Genomic DNA, 14,506 nt, shown 5'->3' with positions numbered 1-14,506 from the left:
TGTGTACGTGTATGTTAAAACATATCAGACTGTACACTTTAAGTATTTGAGGATTATTGTATGTCAATTATGCCTCAGTAAAGTGGTTTTAAAGGGTTGGAGGGAGACAGGGTCCGATGTAATGGATGCAAGACCCCCTGTACACTAAAACAGTTTGAACGGTGTTCTAGAAGAAACCTAGGGAGCACTGAGTCTTCTACTTTGCTTTCCTCTTTGTCTGTTTTAATATGGACCTTCCCCTCAGGCTGGGTGGGGGGAGTGGAGCCAGACACAATGCCTGGTGCACACTGGGACCAGCCCTGGCATTCAAGCTCCCTTGAGCATGAGGAGGAGGAGCAGGAAGGCCAGCTGCTTGGGCAGCCCATTAGCCAAGACAGTCACATAGGGCTCAGAATTCAGGAGGGGCACCCACGAGCAGGTTTAACGCTCTGCAGTCAGAGGACGGAAGTTCTTAATCATTTTATCTTTGAATTTGTAAGCGAAGTCCAATGGGATAGGGGATGTATGGGGAAACTGGACCCTTAACTCATGCAGGGTCACCTCTTCTGTGGCTTCCCTGGGAATGGGGATAAGTTCTCCACTGCCTGATCTTTCTCCTCCCTGCCCAGCCAACACTGTTGCCCTCTGCCTGACAGTGCATAAGAAGAATGGGGGGACTGGGTGCACAGTCAGGGGACTGAGTCATAGGGTGGGGGGCCTCCGGGCAACTGGGAGGGTCTGTATTTGCCCATCAAGTATCCCTGTGCCCCAAGTAGCACAACATTATGAAAGACACCATGACAGGTGGAAAGAAAGACTGTAAAAGAAAGAAAAAGTCCTTTTGCCTGCTTTCTGAACCAGAAAGGGGCTCTGCATTTTCATTTTGCACTGGGCCTTGCAAATTCTGCGGTCAGTCCCAGCTACAGAGCAGCCTGTGTGGGAACAGTGCTCTCCTTCCCCACCCTGCCTGCCCAGGGGCTCCAGCCACGGATTCCCGCAAGGAGAGGAGCTGGACTGATTTCACTCCAGAAAGCATCCAGTGCCCATCAAGGGAAAGATTTGGCTCCATTCACCCTGACCAGGAGTGACAGAGACTGAAGCCCATGATGGAGAGTCTGGAATGTTGGTTAGACTTGCTCTCCAGAGTAGGAAGTATATCAGGGTAGAAGCAAGGCAAGTCCTGCTCTCATTAGATTCTTCTGGTTACAGTCCTCCCTGTTCTTTGATTTCCTCTCTAGTGTGGAATAAGGGTGAAAGTCCCAATTTGTTGTTTTGAAGAAAGTAACCATGACAACAGCCAAGTCCACAGAGAGAGTAGTAAAATACATCAGGCTCTCTTTCAATACCTTGCCTTTCCTTCCAGAATGAATACTCCTAGTCAGACAATGACCCAGCCGCAACAAAAGACCAGACCTTAGAGAAATTTCGCGTGCCTAGCCCATCATAGATTAGTGGCTGGACCTCTTTGATTTGCCAGTTGTTTGCCTCCAGCTTTTTCCACATGGTCCAGGTCATGCTTATTTTAAAGGTCAAGAGCAGATAAGAGCTCTTTTTAGGAAACATGCCCTATAAACCTGTTAAAACTCATGAATTTAGAAGTAAAAATAAACTTGGAAGGTTCCATTAAATGGGTCAAGGCATGCTAGAAATTTTGGACTAATCCTTGACTCCATGAGTTAGAGAAGGAACTGGCAGAAGCTTATCCACCTTCACCTGTGTGAGGAGGGAGGTGCTTTTCCTTCTGCTTGGCAGGGAGGGGCCTCGAACCCAGCCTTTCTCAGAGGCAGGATGAAGCAGTATAATCTGCAAGGGTACTGGAGGGGAAGAGAGGCGGGCTGGGTCTTTACCGAGGTCACAGATTAGCTGGGAGACCTTGGGTACATAGTTTAACCTCTTAGGATATGCCAACACTCGCCGCTCTGTCGGCAAATATGCAAGCGCCCCTTAGTGAGAGGAAAGCATTGCGCACATAATGTGACATGTGAGAACATTATCACAGCGTCATCTCTGCCCTTCTGAGCCTGGCAGGAGAGAGTTGGATCTGGCAGGTTTTTGTCCAGGAAGAAAGCTAAGTCTTCCTCAGCTGAGTCTGGGCTGCACATTGGGCCAGATTTACAGAGTGAACAGAGGCTTAGTGCACCTTGGCACAAAGGAAACCGACTCTTTCTTAGTGTTGGGGGAAACTAAGATTTGCTTTGTCTCTGAGGCTATAACTAGGTTTATCAAGCCCGGTCATAATCACTGACCTTGGCCTGGTGGCCATCAGGGTACGTGAAGCTCAGAGAGCTACAAAGGTCGGGCAGGTAATGATGAGGGTATAATAATTAGGGGGAAAAGGAGGGTGCCTGCCCCATTGAAAGGACCAATAGGCTGTGGCCACAGAGGAATGTGAGTCCAGTGTGGTCAGATCTCCTGAGTTTTTCCTTAACAGAGGCCTGAAACCTGAATTTTAAAGTTTGAGATATTCAAAATTTTAAATGATGGCAGCAAAAGCAAATTTAAAGCACAACGTAAGCCAAGATGAGTAGGTAAGCAGGGTGAGCAGGTTACAGATGGGAACTTCAGTTAAGGCAGGGAAATGTGACAGAAGATGGTCCTGTGCCCTAATTCCTGCAGAGAGCCTCCTCCTCCAGGCTGCCCGGCTCCTGCATCAGCTTCTCCTTTTCCATCACTTCTACCTCCCCCAGGAGGAGATGTCATCTCTCTCTGGAAGGCAGAGGTGAGAAGCCTTGCTCCTTTAATTTGTGCTTTTCCCCAAAGCTGTGAATGTGGCCAGTCTTTGCCTACCCCTACAGGGCCTGGATTTTGAAATTCAAAAACCAAGAAAATGTTTTTCCTTCTGTGTTCTGCTTCCCTGAAACAATGAAAAATCCTCAGCTGACTTAATAAGGAGAGGGCATAAAGAGTGATCTGGTAGCACTAGCTAGCCTGCCCCCCACCCCAGGGACTAGACCAGATGGAGGAACATCACATACACGATCTCAAGAGGCCCAAATGGGGGTGGTGTGCTTGGGAAGTTAGGGCTAGTTTGGTATAGCTGGGTAGAGTGTAGGGCACATGACACTGGAAAGGGAGAGGAAAATAGGGACTTAATGTAGAGAAAGTTGTTCATTGGCTCAGGAGTGATTACTTACGTTATTTTTATAGAGTTATTTTATAAAGTTGGTGACTAATCCTTCATCCCATTGGGTATAATTTATCATCTGTGCACTCTGAAGTGACATAAATGGGCTTCCAAAACCATGATCTGGGGAACCATGCCCATTATAATGTGGGTGATCTTGACCTCTACTATGTATCCAGAGCTGCTACAGGTTGCACGGAGGGTATTAGGTAACTCAAGACTTGACTGAGCGGTGTGCCAGAGCTGTCACTAAACTTTGCTGTTCCTGGAACTGCTGTGTTTTCTGCCTGCCTCCAGCTGGAGGCTCCAGCTCCCATTCCCTGTTTCCCCAGGCTCCACCAACTCCTCTTCTTTCCCAGCAATCTTTCCAGCTCTGTCTCTGCACCATACTCGGGCTGACCCCTGAGGACCCTGTTTTCCCATCTGTCTGCTCAAGTAAAGGATGTGTGTGCACCATTGCGTTTCCAATGTCCCATGTTGGTGCCTTCCCGAGTGCTGCCTCTGGACAATTATTCCCTTTTTCTTTCTAAAGAGATGAAACCTGCTTGAGGTTTCACAGCATCTGTCTGTCTCCCCTAGTCACAGAAGCCTTTAGTCTCCTTCTACACATCTTTCCCTCAACCCCATCATCCAAAACAGCTAAGTGTCCTTGTGACTGATGGAAGCAAGAACACCCTGGTTGCTGTGTTACCTGACACTCGTTCCTTCTGTGACAATCTCCCTCCTTCTCAGCCACCCCCTTGGGCACAGCTGGGATCTTAGTATCATTCCAATGTGTATCTCCCCTGAAATCTCATTCTCTTGCCACCTCTTCCAGCTCGTTCTCTCAGGTGCCTTCACTGTGAGATCTCCATGCCAGTGGTCCCTCTACCTTCTCTGTCCGTGACCCTCCTTCTGTCTTTTCGTCCTTTATATCTTTCTTAGAGGCAATAATTCTTCCCAGAGTGCCCTAAACAGATTACTGAGTGCATCATGCTCTTTCCAAAAGTCCTTGCCTGGCCAAGACCTGCAGAACAATCCATGCTTGTGCTAAGCAGATGAGCCTTACTGAAGAAAATGACCTGCCTGGACATTTTGTCATAAATCTCACTTCATTGAGTTCTCCAGGCTTGTCGGGGCCCTTGGCACTGGCCAGCAGTACTACTGCACTTTTCTAGAAGCTCTCAAGCCACATTCACAATCACAATTTCATTTCCTCTTCTCGGAGCTTCATGCTTCCAAACCCGTTTATTCCCAGAGAAGAGGCCTGGCAGAAAACACTGGTCAGTTGTATTTGTACCTGTCCTCTCCTCATACCTATATGACAACAGAGCACAGGTCTCCCCTCCAGCCAAAATCTCATCTCCTCCTGCTTAAAGAAAGTCCTGCTCCATCAGGATATTCGCTCCCTTTTCCCACCCAAATATTCAATCTCTGCCTCATACCTGGATTTCACTTAAACATATGCTAGAATCCTCCATTACAAACAAAGCCAAGCAAACAAAACTTCCCTTAACTGAACACATCCCTCAAATTCTCACCTAATCTCTCTCCCCTCCATCTAGAGCCAAGCTTTTTAATTTTTTTTAACAGTTATACACGGGCATTGTCTCCACTCTGTCTCCTCTTCCCCTTTCCAGTCTGGCTTCCTACCTCACCACTTGGCAGAAAGTGCTCTTGCTGAGGTCACTGTAGCTTCCTTGCTTTATCAATATAAACTTTGTCTTCATCTGACTTGACCTCCCTGCAACATTCGATACAGTTGACCATATCCTGCTCCTTGAAACACTCTCTCTTCTTGTCTTTGGTGATAAATGCTATTTCTTCCTTATACCTTCTGACTGGCCTTTCTTGGGATCTTTTGCCTATTCTTCCTCTCCCCCAATTCTGAATTTTTGAGTTCTTTGAGAGCTTCTCTCATTCATAGCACAGTGTCGCTAGGCAATTTCAGGTTCTCCCAAGGCCTCAAATACCATATCCAACCTGGTTTAATCTTTCCTGAATCCTCACCTTTTCTATCCCAGAACTGCAGCTAAGTACTGAGTTGAGTGATTATCTGTATATTGTTTGTGGGTCTCCCTTACTAGAACTGTAAGCTCTCTGAGGGTGGGCAATGCCTTTTTTGCTTTTACCACTTCTGTGATCCACTGGGGCCAGCTCAGGGACTGAGCTTCCCTGCTGACGGCTACTCAATGGGCCCCTGCTCTGCCTGCCAAAGGAGAAAGCATACCTCTGCCTTCTTGGGATGGTCGAACAGTTAGGACTTGTCACCGTAGTCTGTTTTCCAGATTCGGCCTACAGCTATCTTTTCTTTACTAAAGAACAGGGAGTCCAGATGTGTTCTTTTGCCAAGAGTGGGGGAATCTTGTATTAATAAAAGTAAACCTAGCACTGAGGAGTGGGGGAGGTCTTCAAGCTTTTAAACCTAAGGAGTGACATGGTGAGTGCTGCATTTTGAAAAGCTGTCAGCAGGAAGGAGAAAGAATTGGTGGAAGGAGAGAAGGGGGCAGGGGCATTTGTGTGACTCTCTTCCGAAGGAGGGCTGGCAAAAGAGCCTTAGCTCACAGGCGGCATGGAGAAGAGAGAGGCAGGGGAGAGGCAAGACTTGCAGAGATAAAAGGGCAATTGAATATGGGGGTGGGATGGTGGGCAGGGAGAGACTGCCCGGAATCAGAAGACTTCAGTACTTTGCCCATCACCCACTTCAGCAAGCCTTCACAGCCATGATGTTCTCTCTCCCTGGAAAGACCTGCCCCACGCTTCCCTCTTTGGAATCCTATTGCTCCCTGGTGAGCTCTCTGAAGCCCTCCTTGGTTACCCCAGGGAGAAGGACTCCTTCTCATTACCACATATATAACACAAGTGCTCTTATAGTTGACTCTATCAAGACATTTGTGCCATCTGTGATGAACTGGAACACTTGCCCCCCCCCCAAAAAAAATTAATAAGAGAAGCATATTTACTATTGTTATTTCCTTATAATTAACTAAGGATATCTCTTTTCTTATATCAAAGTTCTGAAGGGATATGTTAATAATGCTAATTTACTCATTTCTTTGACAAGATTTATACAAAGGTCTTGGCTGATCCTGGCTGCCTGCTTCTTACTTTTGTTTCAGAGTCAACAAGCTCTTAACTCTAGAATAGCCTAAGAGGCCATCTCCGAGCTTCTTCTTCTTTTTTTTTTTTTTAATTCATTTATTTGACAGCAGGCAGAGAGGCAGGCAGAGAGAGAGAGGACGAAGCAGGCTCCCTGCTGTGTAGAAAACCTGATGCAGGGCTCCCATCCTGGGACCCTGGGAACATGACCTGAGCCGAAGGCAGGGCTTTAACCCACTGAGCCACCCAGGCGCCCCTATCTCTGAGCTTCTAAATGATGCTTGTATCCTGAAAACTCCTGGTAACTGCTCTCCAGCTCAGCTGGTTCAGATCAACCTCTTTGTGAGCTTTGTGCTCTTGGCAATGTAGCAAAGGGGCCAGACGTTTTTAGTTACACTGGATGCATATTATCACATGGTTTAACTCATATATGCTCTGGGTTGACTTAAACAGATTTCCTCATAGTTAATGCTTCTCCTAAAATTTCTGAACATTCACCAAGGCTTCAGCAGTCCTTTACGACCAATGCCTTCCATGAAAATGCTCAGAATATACCCGAGTTAGTGTCCTATACCATTGCCAAGAGCACTTTGACATCTAGTTTCCACAGAATCCTAATGATCCCACAACACCAGAAAGACTTCTTCCTTGTGAGATAGTTCCTGACTTCCATCCTCTTCTGTGATCAGAGTCAATCCTTTGCTATTCCACTGTCATAATTTGCATACTCCTTTCCTGTGGAGTTTATCACAGAAAGCTTTGTTATTTTTATTCGTATTCATGCCTTTCTCTCTAGCTGTATCAAAACCTCCTTAACAGCACAGACGGTATCCTTTTAGTCCTCCCTACCTGCCTTGCTTAATACCATGCCTTGCACTTAGTTGGAGTTCAGAGTTCTAGAAAAGTCAATGAGTCATAAGCATAATTTGGGTCATTTTTTTTTTTCTGCAAAATGCATCACCTATCTTTGCCCACATTGAAAATCCTCAGCCTCTTCTCAGCCCACTCCTACTGGCTTCCTATAGTTTCTCCCCATCTGTCTGGCATTTCCCTCTACCTCTAGAGAGCTTTCCAATCTGCTCCCTCTTTTGACTCATTTTTAAACGTATTAATAGGGCTAGTTCCAGGGTTTAGCATTCTTCCACTTGAGAACTGTTCTACCACTCTTGGTTTCTCCAGCCCTAAGAACAATGCCACCCACCCCGCCTCCTTACCCATGGCAACTCTACAAGAAAGCCATATGAAGTTTCCCTTGGCAAAAGAGCTGGTCATCTTAGAACCAAAAGAAGCTAGGTGCAGTGCCCAATTCACCCCTAAAAATCTCCCTTGAAACTGAAGAACACAATGTGGTCTCTCTCTGGGTAATTTCCTTATACCATCTTTTCTTGCACATAGCCAAAATGTTTCCAGCTATCTCCAGTTATTCCTAAACTTAAGCATTTGCCAGAATCTGATCCTGTGCAATGCATTCACCATTATTTTTCATATAATTTCTTTTCTTTCTCTTTCTTTCTTTTTCTTTCTTCCTTTCTTTTTCTTTCTTTCTTCCTTCATTGCTTCCTTTCTCCTTCCTTCCTTCCTTCCTTCCTTCCTTTCTTGCTTTGACTACTTGATAATTTGACAGATGTTACAGGGGATAGCAATGCTAAGCCCTAACTCTGCCTAGCATAATTCTCTGGGTGCTTGTACTAGAGATGCACAATCCCCTCTAGTGATTACATCATCCTCTGGATGGTGAGAGGGCAGGAATCATTAGCTCCATTTTACAGATGTACAGTCTGGGGCTAGGAGAGAGCTTTTGTGATTTTCCTAAACTGCCACAGCTTGTAAATCATGGTAGGGGCTGGAGGTGGAAGTTAGTTAAACTCAAAGCATCCTAAGACTTTCCCACTTTCTCAAGCTTTTGTCAAATTTGTCGTGAGCAGCATTTGCTGTGGCCCACTTTGGTTCCTTGGACATTCAGTCATCTACTTAAGATGGATGACCCCCTGCCTTAGTTTTCTCGATTTGAATTCTTCTAATTGGATAAATCAGACTTATATTTTAAAGAGAAATCCACTCTTATATTCCTCTTTGTTTTTTGTAAATATTTGCAACAATTTCAACAGAGCCTACCTTAGAATTCCAGGCCGCCAACGCATAGATAGGTACTGAGCACTTCTTTCTTAGCCCTTCTGCTAGACACAAAGAGGGCGGTGGGAAAGAAGTGCAGGGGCAGGAGGAACTGGAATCCAGTCCAAGGTCCACCGAAAGGGAGCCTTTCCCAAAGTTTTCCTCCCAGATGTGGACTTTTCTAGATCATATAAGTGTGCTGTAGAGGTTGACAGGGGTATTGCTGGGAAGTGACTGGAGAGAGAGGCATGATAGTTTACAATCTAACCTGGAAGTCAAGCCACATGCTTAAAAGCACCTGGGTTACACTGGCATAAAGGCACGTTAGAAATGTCACAAGAAGTGATGAGAAGAGAAGCTCACAAGTGCTGACCCTGGTCGTGGGCAATAAAGGAAGACACGTGGGAGAGGGGACTGGGGAGATCTGGAAAGCTTTGTGGAGAAGAAGCAGTGATTTGGAAAGCACACAATCCTAGCTATAAGAACAAACTTAGTTCCATCCTCTGGCAGGGCTCTAGAGTCCTACTTAGTGCCTGCTCAAGGGGCTTCTGATCCTTTGGAAGGAGGTAGCATATGTAACATTAGCTACCAGTACAGAGCAGAGGAGAGAGAAGAAAGCAAGAAGCAGTAGAGAGGATCAAAGTATGCTTCTGAGCTACACTGCCAGGATCTGAGTCTGGTTCTACCGCTCAGTAGCTCGGTGACCTTGGGCAAGCTGTTGCTAGTTTCTGGACTTCAGTATTAGTGCCTAACTCCTAGAGTTCGTATAAGGATTAAGTGAGAATATTACCTACAAGGCGCTTTGCACAGTGCCTGGTGCACAGTAAGTGCTCAATAAGTGTTAGCTATTATTATTTTTTATGTTTACTGATATATACATATATGTAGGCACAAAATGTCTGTTGTGATCCACAAGTAGGATTGAGAGTTATAGTCTAAAAGATACCACAAAAGGGAAAGAGGGTTTGATCCTCATGTTGCTGCTGTTTTTGTATGGTTTAGCACTTTGGGATAGTATTTGGAAGAAAATATTGCAATGAGAAGGGTGCTGTTTGAGACTGACCTCAGTGCCCTGGGCTCAGGCACTGGAGCACAGTGTCCAAGAAGCTAGGGCCTGTTTGGAATTCCTTCCACTCTGGCATGGAGGCAAAGCTCCTATTGGTCACCAACCCAAGAGCCAACATTCCTTTGAGTTCTGCACCCTTCCCAGAGGTGTTTGTGGTTCAGACCCTGGAGGTCATGGGAGACCAGCTCTACTGGCAAGGGAAATTTCCAGAGCGGCTCTCCTCACCCTCATAGAATCACTACCTGCTCTGCCCTTCTCTAGACTGAAGGCCACACAGAAGCTTGCTATTCCATCCAGCCCCAAGTTCTATGCTTTGTGAAATCTAAACTCTTAGGCAAGCTACTTCATCTCTCTAAGCCACATATGTAAATGGATATGAGAGTAAAATCTTTATGGGACTTATTGTGAGGCTTGGATGTAGCAAGGTAAAGCTTGGTGTTCAATAAAATGTAACCATTATGATTACTGATAGCTGCAGTCACTGTAGTGTGATGCTGCAGGCAGAAGGAAGGGGGTGACAGCTTCTGGAAGCACACTGAAGAATCACATATAATTAAGGTGATTATAAAATTTATTACTAAACTGGAACATTTTTGAGAGTAAAGGGAATACTATTAATGGTGCAGGGACAATAGGCATCATTGGGAGTGTTTTGGGCAAACCAGTCCAAGAGTCTCTCTCTACTGATATATACTCCTCACTCTACCCTCACCTCCAATGCCAAGCTGACTATACATCTTTTCTCAAAACATAGCTCTTAGTTGAATATTTTTCTTCTTCTTAACATCTTTGTATTTTGACAGTTATTTATTTTACCATTAAGGTTGGCTATCACTTATTGGGGAATGAATATGCATTAGCCATTGTACTAGGTGCTTTAAGTAAATGAGCTCTAAAATCCTCACCAACCACTCTAGAAGGTAGGTGCTACTTCCATTACAAGGCTATGGAATCCGAGGCTCAGAGAGGTTAAGTAACTTGCCCAACCAAGGTTACCTGTCTATTAAATGGTATATTGGGGATTTACCACATAGGTCAAAGCCAGGCCTTTACTGGATCAGAATTTTTAGAGGTGAGCCCAGAATGATATATGCAGGGCCATCATGTCCACCCCTCACCTGCTGGACTTATGGGTAAATATCCAAAGTAAATATCTTCTTCTCCTATAAATGCCAAATTTCCAAATTCTCAGGTCAGAGAACTGGGCTAAATAACCAGTGGCTTCTGTCTTGATTTTCACAGAAATGGGAGCTTCATAAATATAGGTTCTTGAACCTGCTCCTGGATTCTTTGTAAATGGAATCTTGTGTAATTTTTGTAAGACCTAAAGATTGTACAGCTAAGCTGGCAGCAGATTTTATCTTTATTGTTTTTCCATTTTAAGATCCCTAGAGTGGGGGCAGCGGACAGAGGGCATTATCTCTAGGCTCAGTGCTTTTTTTTTTTTTTTTTTTTTTATAAGATGTACAGAAACATTTCTTTTAGGAATGCCTACTTTGCATTCTGCCACAGTGATGTAGGTATACTGCCCTACCCATTAAGTATCTCTTGGTGGAAAGATGTTAACTCTGAATGTCTGGTTCTATATGAGCAAAATTAGGGCTCCCATAAATCGAGGGAATAATACTCAGGATTTGGCTGAACTATTTGGGCCACTTCATTCTTTCTGGGGCAATAATTTTCAGGATGGTTCCCATCATGTGAGGAAAGAACTGCTTTCCTTTAGCACTGGCAGGAGTGTGGAAAGAGCTCTTTGGCAAACACCTTACTCATCCATCATTATAGAGCCTGTCACCTTCAGGATGCTTTCCAGACGTACTCTCTGCCTACGTCATATCCAAGCAAGGGGGAGTTTTCCTCTGTACCCCTTGGCTGGTTTCTTAGGACCCTTATTAGCAGCTCCCATGTAGAACTTGGGATCGATAGCAGGCAAGCCACAACTTTTGTCTCAGCTAAACATGGGGTTAAAGGCTTCCAAACTTTTCCTGAGGAGTGGAAACACCAGAAAGCCTCCCTCCACATTCACTTGTGAACAAAACAAACTGAAAATGAAATTTCTTCTCAAAATATTCTGTTGAGTAAAGATTCCTCTGAGTTACTTTAACTGGGTTTTTATGGAAGACAGGGATCCCTCATTGTGCCCAGGTCAATAGTGACTTTAATGAGAAATGGTGGCAATCAATTCAATGGCAATCAATTCAGGCGAGTGCACCTGCACATGGGGCCGTCCCCCATTTCACTCCCCCGATGAGTCAGGAAACCATGTAAGAACTTACAGCCCAGCTGTTCCAGAGACCCTCCACACAAATAAGATCTGCCTCCAATTACTGGAATAGTGTCTGCATAATTTGGAAAGAAGTTTTCCTACTTTTGGTAAGAGCATTTTCTTCTTAACCACCAGAGCCTTTATACACACTGTTCCCTCTCTCTGGAATAAGTCACCCCTTTGCCATTCCTTCTCCTGGAAAATACTATCTTTCAGATTGAGCTTGAGTAGGCACCTGACCTCATCTGGGGAATCTGGAAGGGGTTTTCTGTTACATACTCCTATAGGACCATGCATGCTCTCTCTGATAAACCTTGTCTCAATGTTATGCTTACCAGTTCAAGGCCTGCCTTCACTACTAGGTCATGAGCTCTAGGGACAGGGCCTGTCAACCATGTTCCTCAGGTGCCCATCACCTGATGTAGTACCTAGAACAGAAGGCCCTTGCTGAAGGAGAAGACACCTTGAGAGAACATGTCTGGTTCGCTGGTTGTGGCATTTCAGAGCCTTGTAGGGATCCCTGGAATGCTTACCTGAGGGTTTCTCTCTTTCAAGGGCCTCTCTCTCTCGTTCATTTTTGCTTTGCTTCTGAACTCCCAAGAGAGAAGAAGTATCAGGCAAAATCCTGCTTGCCATTTTTACTCTATCACAGTGTATGTAGATATTTCATCTAAGTTATCTGAAGGCAAAGAAGACTCTATTATCTCCATTTTACTGGGAAGGAAACTGAAGGCTCAGATGCGTTTAGTAACTTGCCTCAAGTCACACAGTATGGGGCTGTAAAGTAAATTATTCCCCATTATGACAACATAGAATATCATAAAAACTGTAACAATGCTGATTGTCTCACTTTCAAGTTCCAACTGGTCACAGATCATTCAGGGCCTTGTGCAAACTGTTTCTAACACTTATGAAGGATTCACCCACTCCCTTTTTCCAAGTTCACCCTGCATTAGAGAAATGTTGATCATTTTATTAGAATTCTCATGCCTGGCCAAAATCTCCCATGTTCACTATTCCACCCACTCTGGGAGAAGCCATTTTTATGTGTGTGCATTTCTGCTTGTTTCTTCTCCCTCCAGCTGGGTCACAGACCTCCATATCTAACTTATATTTGCTCTCCTGGGTCTCCTGAGTATATCACTGTTCTTTATCCCCTGCTGCCTCCTCTGTTTACCATATCCAACTCTGGACCCTCTGTGGATGAAGTCTAGAGCACCTCGGAAATCAACAACGCTGCCTTATTGCCACAGGGTCAGGCCCCAGAGCCACAGGACTGATGAGTAACTATTACATCAGACATTACAGGACTAAGCAAATGACACTCCTATGCAGCCTACTCACTCATTTCAATGATAGAAGCCAACAGATCCCCAGAGTCGCTTCTTTGGAATTGCTTTCAGAAGCCTGTGACACTTGTAATCTCCTGAGTAAATTCCTGGTTCAAGACGGTAGGTGAAGTACACATTACAGCCTTTCTTTGTCACCCCAAATCTCTGGAATTGATAGAAAAAGATTTTTTTAAAACCTACAACTGAACTCTAAAACAAGAAGGGAGCTCTCCTTGGGCCAGGAATTCTGAAAGTATAAAATCCGACAGGATTGACCTGGTAGAGGAAACAAATCAACATACACACTGAAGAGTATCCCTACAAAGGAAAGACAAAACTGAATGGGACTCCCTATGTGGAGAAAGTAGATTCATGAGAGTAGGAGGAAACTAGGGGCAACAAGCAGGTTGAGGAATGGGCTTCAGGAGTTCCTGAATATGTCCTTCCCCCTTATCAAGCAGTAGCTGATGTAGGGACTCTTCCCAAAGGAGCTATTGGCACAGAGGGCTGGAGCGGGAGGTGCAGGGTACACCCGAGCCCAGAAGCCTAACTCTAAGATATTCTGACTAGTGGCACGTTTCACCTCTTTCTCACTCTTCCTGTAAACAGATTGGAATACAAACTGCACCAGAACGTCCTGTCTCTTCTCTTCCTCCCCAAAAAGGTGGACAAACAGAAGCAGCCAGATGCCTTACGGGGAATTTCAGCCACAAAAATGAGCATGTAATTAAGACTCACCAAAATCTGATGAATGCCAGCACCATAGGAAGTCACAAACTGTAAACAGAAGAGTTTGCACCTGAGGAAACAAGACTTACTGGTCAATGAAAACAGGGCCCTATATAATACACTGAATTAATAACAACCTCAGAGATATCAGCAGATACTGCCATCCATAAAGAAATTAATATAAAATGGACATTAATAGTTTGATTTTTGAAATGGAAATCTGAATGGATAGACTGAAAGCCAAATAACAGTTGAAGACCTGGGGGTTCCAATCATGGAATGATCTCAGAATGCAGCACAAAGAGGTAAAAGAGATGGGAAATATAAAAAGAGCAGGTAAGAAACATGAAGAATGGATCCATAAGGCTCAATATTTGTCTAGCTGGTATTCTAGGAAGCAAAAATACCGAGAACAGAGGAGAGACAACAACCAAAGAAATATTAGCCAAGAATTTGCCAGAACTGAGTTGGGATTGCCTGAATTCTCCTACACATATATCAAGGGGCCAATTCTTCCTTCACCAATGAGAGACTTGATTTGGGAAGCCGTAAAAGGTCATTTGAAGCCATGCGTGGTGGAACAAATGGATGATCAAATACAGTGCTTGTTGACAATGAGCCGTAAGTGAAATTAGATGTGAATTTAAAACATTTTTGCAAGGCTCACAAATTGGTTCTGAGGATGCCTGCACCCACACAGGCAGTTTAGCTAGTTGAATTTTCTGTTTCTTCAAACCTTCCCCTAGTTTCCTAGCACAGGAGTACATGAACAAGCTAGAAGCCGGGGGTCAGCTAAGAGAATCCTGCCTCTCCTGTACCCT

The 14,506-nt window shown here is 44.7% G+C and overlaps 1 protein-coding gene and 1 long non-coding RNA gene across 11 annotated transcripts in view; one reads left to right on the top strand and one right to left on the bottom strand.

Annotated features, from left to right (window-relative positions):
* LOC116591069 overlaps positions 1 to 14,506 on the bottom strand; it is a 172,558-nt gene that overhangs the window by 10,320 nt on the left and 147,732 nt on the right. The window lies entirely within an intron of this gene.
* The window catches only part of LOC116591066 (aromatase), a 108,256-nt gene that overhangs the window by 44,982 nt on the left and 48,768 nt on the right, over positions 1 to 14,506 (top strand). For 2 of the 9 annotated variants that reach the window (XR_004285829.1, XM_032343717.1), the window contains exons 1-2: positions 12,370 to 13,076; positions 13,566 to 14,306. The exons of 4 other annotated variants lie outside the window; for them this stretch is intronic. The gene's annotated coding sequence lies outside the window, so the exon portion shown is untranslated. Of the gene's footprint in view, positions 1 to 12,369; positions 13,077 to 13,565; positions 14,307 to 14,506 lie in introns of those variants that run through there. 3 more of the 9 variants (XM_032343721.1, XM_032343719.1, XM_032343718.1) reach the window with 3 other exon arrangements.

The sequence above is a fragment of the Mustela erminea genome, chromosome 5 (assembly GCF_009829155.1).
Source record: "Mustela erminea isolate mMusErm1 chromosome 5, mMusErm1.Pri, whole genome shotgun sequence".
NCBI classification, from domain to species: Eukaryota; Metazoa; Chordata; class Mammalia; order Carnivora; family Mustelidae; genus Mustela; species Mustela erminea.
This window is presented reverse-complemented; position numbering and strand designations above follow the sequence as displayed.